We start from the raw sequence: 7,044 nt of genomic DNA on the forward strand, positions 1-7,044 counted from the left end.
CACATTCTCACTTTTATAGATATAATGTATAGATTATGCTAGATATATTTCTATATGTCTGAATACCCTATATACAAAGTTTAAAATCCGTAGATAAAAATACGTTGAGTATATAGGTTGAGAATTGTTCTCTCTCTCTCTTACGCACACACACACACACACACACACATTTTCACTTTTATAGATATAATAGATAGATTATGCTAGATATATTTCCATATGTCTGAATACCCTATATACAAATTTTCAAATCTGTAGATAAAAAATGTATTGAATATATAGGTTGAGAATTGTTGTCTCTCTCTCTCTCTCTCTCTCTCTCTCTCTCTCTCTCTCTCTCTCTCTCTGGCTACCTCACACACACACACATTTTCACTTTTATAGATATAATAGATAGATTATGCTAGATATATTTCCATATGTCTGAATACCCTATATACAAACTTTCAAATCTGTAGATAAAAAATTTGTTGAGTATATAGGTTGAGAATTGTTCTCTCTCTCTCACACGAAACTGTGCGCTCGGCTTCTTCCCCCCCTTCCCACCCCAAATGCTTGGGAAACTGTGCACTGTTTTTGTTGGTTTTCAAGCTGCCTCTTCACCCCCCCACACACACAGTTTAACAGTAGTAGGAGGTCAAGAGAAAGAGGGTGAGAGAGAGAGAAGAGTAAGTTGGTGAGAGAGAGAGAAAAGAGAAAGAGGGTGTTGGTTTTATATTTTTATTATCGTCTAATATTTTGAAAGCTGAATTTCTAATAAAATGTGCATCTATAGGAGATAATCCCTGGGAATGTGTTCCCCCCCCCCACAGTTTAACAGTGGTGTGACGTCAAGAGAAAGAGGGTGAGAGAGAGGGAAGAGTAAGTGGGTGAGAGAGAGAAAGAGAGAGAAAAAAAAGAAAGACGGTGTTGGTTTTGTGAAAAAAGTTGTTATTTACAATTGTTCGCATTCTTGGCCTTTTGGTCAAGATCAAAGTGTAGTATCTGTTCTTCAGATGCTGCACTTCTATTTCTTGTTCTCTTTCGGTGGAGGAGAAATCCTCCACGACTGAGACAATTTTTATTTTTGTACCTTTTCTCCACGTTAAAAAACGACCCTGGTGTCTAACTCTGTCCCGTGGGGAGGCATAGTAAATAGGTACAATTGTTCGCCATTAGTGGATGTTGACGTCACGTCACGTGACATGACTAAGCGTTTTTTTTTTTAGTATGAATAACATTTTTTGTTTTAATTATAAAGTCTACACTTAATTTTATAGAAAATGATGTATATATAATAGAAAAAAAAAATTACTGGTTTTGTTGGATTCAAGTGGATCCCCCCCCTCCAGTTTAAGAGATAGCAGGTCACGTGGTAATATACAAAATGGCTAGCGTAAATATAAAGATCGGTTGTTTTTATTGACGAATATTTTGAAAGCTGAATTTTTTTTTATTCCTGTACATTTTTTCCTGATATTTTTCGTTAAAACTCTTGTATAAATACTATTTTTAACCAGTTAAATACGTTGGAGACATTGTCATGGAGTTTAATAATCTCTAGAACAAAGCAGAAGAGAAATTACAAAAGTATCGGTAAAACAAAGTGTTTGTTTACATTTGTTCGCCATTACTGGATGTTGACGTCACGTCACGTGACATGACTAAGCGTTTTTGGATTATGTAATATTAACATTAAAATGACAGGTTTTTTTGGGGGCCCCCCTAGGAGAGAAATGATCAGTTCACCCCCTTTTAATGGTCCGTTTGGTGTGGAATTTCGATATTTGTCATGCGGGTGATCAAGGTTCAATATGATACATAATTTGTCAACTTTGGTTGTGTCTGTCAAAAGTTTGAGCTGACGTCACGTCACGTGACACGTATTGAATAACGTTAAAATGACAGGTTTTTTTTGGGGCCCCCCTAGGAGAAAAACGATCAGTTGACCCCTTTCTACTGGTCCGTTTGACGTGAAATTTCGATATTTGTCATCCGGGTGATCAAGGTGCAATATGATACCAAATTTGTCAACTCTGGTTCCGTCTTTCAAAAGTTTTAGCGTTACAAACAAACATACATACATACATACATACATACATACATACATACACACCGATTTTTGCCTTCTTCTATATATATAAATCCCAAATGTCTGTGAGTTTGTATGTTTGTATGTAACGCTAAAACTTTTGAAACACACAACCAGACTTGATAAATTTGGTATCATATCGAAGCCCCGTGTCCCGGATGACAAATATCGAAATTTCACGTCAAACGGACGAGGAGAAAGGGGTAAACGTATCAGTTATCTCCAAGGGGGTCCCAAAAAAAACTGTCATTGTAATGCTTTTTATTACGTAATTAACTAACCCTGACATTTCTTTTACTTTGTTTTGTGTATATATTTTATTTTGTGTAGAATAACCAAAAAGACATTTAGCTACCACATTTGCAGCGAAATGTTAGCATACATAAAATCACTGGTGACAACCCATGATGTTTTTTCTTATGAACACGAAATAACCAACACGCTTTCCATTGGTTTTTCATGATAACAATTTAATATTGATAAATTATAATAAACATGTCCATTACTTTTCTTTTTTTATCAATAAATATACTTGGTTGATAATTAGAGAACACAATGTTTATTGTAATAAAACTTGTGATCTATAACATCCAATTCTAAAAATTAAACTTTCCTTTCTCAATTGAAACAAACAACATACCCCACACTATGTTCCTAAAAATGAGGATTTTACTATTGCGTTTACATAATTTTTTAGCTATATTTCTCTTACTTTCAGCATGAGATCATTTTCTACACGTGTTTCATGCATACCACACAAACATTTTACCTCTGACATTTTTAATTTTTTTCCAATTTCCTTTCACCATGAACATTATCATTAGTACAGTTTTCATTTAAAATGAAGCTGTACATGGTTACTATTACTTGGAAAGCAGATCTAAAAAAAAAAAAAAATATCTGTTTTCACTTTGAAAATTTACGATTTATAGATCTCGGATTTGGCCCTTCTTCACCTTTTATCTTACATTTGTAAATATTGTATATATAAACTTTTTTCTTATTTCTCCAATGTTATTTCTTTCATGCAATTTCATAATCCACCAACATTGTATAAGATTCAATTCCATTTGACACTTGAAAACAACTTTTTATATAGTAAACAGCATTTATTTCTTTTCAGACATATTCTTATTTTATTTTATTTCCAGTACTATGTTTTATTTCATTTTGTGGACACTCATTTAACTCTCTGGGATGCTGCAGGGAACATGTAGAGTGATATATCAAACAAGAAGTGGTACTTTATGACAATAGGTATCTAGGATTTACACATACCAGTGTTGATAGTTTGAAATATTTACAGACTAACATTTTACACAATATAAACACATGTACCTTTTTTTTCTTTTCCTTTGCTTATTTCTCGAACCTAAACTTATCATTAACTAACCCGTAACTTTGTTTACTTTGTTTTGCGTATATATTTTATATTGGGTAGAATTAACAAAACTTAATTTCGCTACCATCATTATTTTTAGTGACATGCACTGTTAACATCAATAAAATCACTGGTGACAATACTTGATACCTGTTTCGTATAAGCACCAAATAACTATCACTATTTCGATTTGCTTTTTCATGATAATATGTTCATCTTGATACATTATAATAAACATTTCCATTCACTGGTCGTTTGCTTAGCTTAGGTTTACATCATTTTTTCACAATGTTTCTCTACTTGCTTTCAGCATGAGAGCAGATCATATTCTAAACGTTTCATGCATATCACACAAACTTATAATATTTGATCAACATTTGACTAACAATTTTTTGCCAATTTCCTTCAACATTCTCATTACCATTACTACAGTTTACATTTTGTCGTTAAAATGAAGCTGTACATGTTTCCTATTACTTGGAAACCAGATTTGTAAAAATCCCATTTTTTTTTCACTCTGAGAATTTTCATTATATTTCTTTGACAAACGATTTATTTTCAATGAACTTCAGCACATGATTGTTACTGCTTTTCCCCCTTTTGTCTTATATTTGTTTTTCTTCATGCCAAATATTTTATATATCAATTTTTTGCTAATTTCTTAAATTTTATTTCTTTAATTCTTAGTCCACCAATATAGTATAAGTTTCAATTGCATTGAACGCAATGTTTTAGATAGTAAACATCAGCATATTTCACTTTTCAAGCACTTTTTCATTTTATTTCAAATACTATGTTTTATTTCATTTTGTTGACACTCATTTACCTCTCTGGGGTGCTACAAGGAACATGTAGATTGATATACCAAACATGAATTGGTGCTTTATAACAATAGGTATCTATAATTTTGCTTAATTCTCTAACCTAAACTTATCATTAACTAACCGTAAATTATGTTTTAGTTTTGTGTATATATTTTATATTGTGAAGAATAAACAAAAATTCATTTCACCACCACATTTGCACTGTTAGCATACACAAATATCACTGGTTACAATCATTGGTAGCTGTTTTTTAAAAACACCAAATAACATTCACGCTTTCCATTGGTTTTTCATGATAACAATTTAATATTGATAAATTATAATAAACATGTCCATTACATTCTCTTTTTATCAATAAATATACTTGGTTGATAATTAAAGAACACAATGTTTATTGTAATAAAACTTGTGATCTATAACATCGAATTGTATAAATTAAAGTTTCCTTTCTCAATTGAAACAAACAACATATCCCACACTAAAAATGAGGATTTTACTATTGCCTTTTAGATCATTTTTTAACAATGTTTCTCTTCTTACTTTCAGCATCAGAAAATATAATTTTCTACACGTGTTTCATGCATACCACACAAACGTATATGTGACCAACATTTTACCTCTGATACATTTTTTTCCAATTTCCTTTCACCATTTTCATTATCATTAGTACAGTTTTCGTTTTGTCTTTAAAATGAAGTTGTACATGTTTCTTAATACATTGAAACCAAATATATCAAAAAATAATTTTTTTCACTTACAAAATTTTCATGATATTTCTTTGACAATCATATTTGTTTTTAATTGAATTCAGCATATGATTCTTACTGCTTTATCACCTTTTATCTTATATTTCTTTTTCTTCATGCCAAATATTTTAAATATCAAATTTTTGCTCATTTCTTAAATTGAATTAAAAAAATGGATTTTTTTATTCCACCAATATTGTATAAGGCTCAATTCCATTGAACACAGTGTTTTATATAGTAAACATCAGCATTTGTTTCTATTTTATTTCAAATACTGTTTCATTTCACTTTCTCGATAATCATTTACATCTTTGGGGTGCAACAGGGAACATGTAGAGTGATATATCAAACATGAATTGGAACTTTATAACAATAGGTATCTAGAATTTCCACATACCAGTGTGGATAGTTTTAAATATTTACAAACTTACAATTTACACACTATAAACAAATGTATCTTTTTTTCTTTTCTTTGCTTATTTCTCGAACCTAAACTTATCATTAACTAAACCTAAACTTTGTTTACTGCATTTTGTGTATATATTTTATAATGGGTGAAATAAACAAAACTTAATTTGGCTAATATCATTTGTAGTGGCATGCACTATTGACATATATAAAATCACAGGTGACAATCCTTGATTCCAGTTTCGTATAAGCACAAAATATCTATCATTATTTCGATTTGTTGTTCATGATAAAAATTTAATATTGATACATTGTAATAAACATTTCCATTGCTTTTATCTTTTTATCAATACATATACTTGGTTGATAATTAGAGGACACAACTAACCCTATACTTTGCTTTACTTTGTTTTGTATATATATTTTGTATTGTGTGGAATTAACAAAGATTCATATGCAGGAATCTGTTGATACATTCCAAGAATCCCAATGCGACCAACAAACTTGAAAGACTACAATTTCTTTTTACTATGACCAATAAGAAAGCTCAAGGACTAAGTTGTTGGACTCATCCTGATCACCATTTTAAATTATTGTTAACAGTAAGTTTAACATTTTAAGTACAGAATAATATTTCTTTTGATATTTATAAATTACTATTTTCTGTGACAGATGTTACTTTTTCAATATTGATTGTACCCTCTTTTGTGTTTTTACATTTTGCATACAATAATATTAAGCACACCATACCAAGACCACTATTTCACCATCTAATAAACTGCCTACCAAGACCAATGTTTTCAAGTGACAATGGAGAGTATTCATGTTATGTTTCACACTTTTATGTTTTGAAATATTTTGCTGCTTAATATCAAATTCAGCAGATGAGTTCTTTCTTATGCATCAAACAATTACATTTTCTGATATTCATTCAAACTAATTATTGAAAATCAATTTCATATTTTCTTTACTAAAATATTACTATGCTTGATTTCATCAAGTGGTGCGAATCTGTTTTTTACACTAACAATGTGCACATGTTTTGAAGAATAAAGTTGTTTTTTTTTAAGGTGGTGAAGGTGATCCGGGGAGTGTTTTTTTTTTTTTTTTTTTCCAAAAAAGGTACTTTTTACGAATGGGTATCCAAGAAACATTCAGTATTTTGTCAGAAATTAAGATTTTCATTGACGACTCTCAATACTATCAGAAATGACCAATCTACACAATACAAACTAACTGTTTTGTTGGCTTTTTATTCTAACTCCAAACTAACCCATAACTACATATTGCTTTTATTTTGCAAATTTGATTTCCTTTAGTTTATATTGTGTAGCTGAATCAGAAATTGATTTAACTTTTGTCATTTGTAATTAACATGCTTTCAGCGCAATTACTACAGTGTAATCACACATGATATACCAAAATAAAAACACTTCAGATAAAGTCTTCTTACATAGAATTCAGTTTCTTACATGACATCTGATGAAGTCAGTACAAACGTTACAAACTTATACTTGAAAAACAATTTGACATTTACTGTACTACAATATCATATTTGTATAGAAGTAGAAATCTGGATACCTATTCTGATACCTAATAAAAGAAAGGACACTC

At 30.5% G+C, this 7,044-nt stretch overlaps 1 pseudogene; it reads left to right on the forward strand.

Moving 5' to 3' along the window:
* Positions 1-943: 943 nt before the first annotated feature.
* Positions 944-1,077, forward strand: LOC145288415 (U2 spliceosomal RNA; annotated as a pseudogene).
* The last annotated feature ends 5,967 nt before the right edge of the window (positions 1,078-7,044 follow it).

Source organism: Euprymna scolopes, chromosome 11 (genome assembly GCF_053919585.1).
Source record: "Euprymna scolopes isolate OS-2025 chromosome 11, ASM5391958v1, whole genome shotgun sequence".
Taxonomy (NCBI): domain Eukaryota; kingdom Metazoa; phylum Mollusca; class Cephalopoda; order Sepiida; family Sepiolidae; genus Euprymna; species Euprymna scolopes.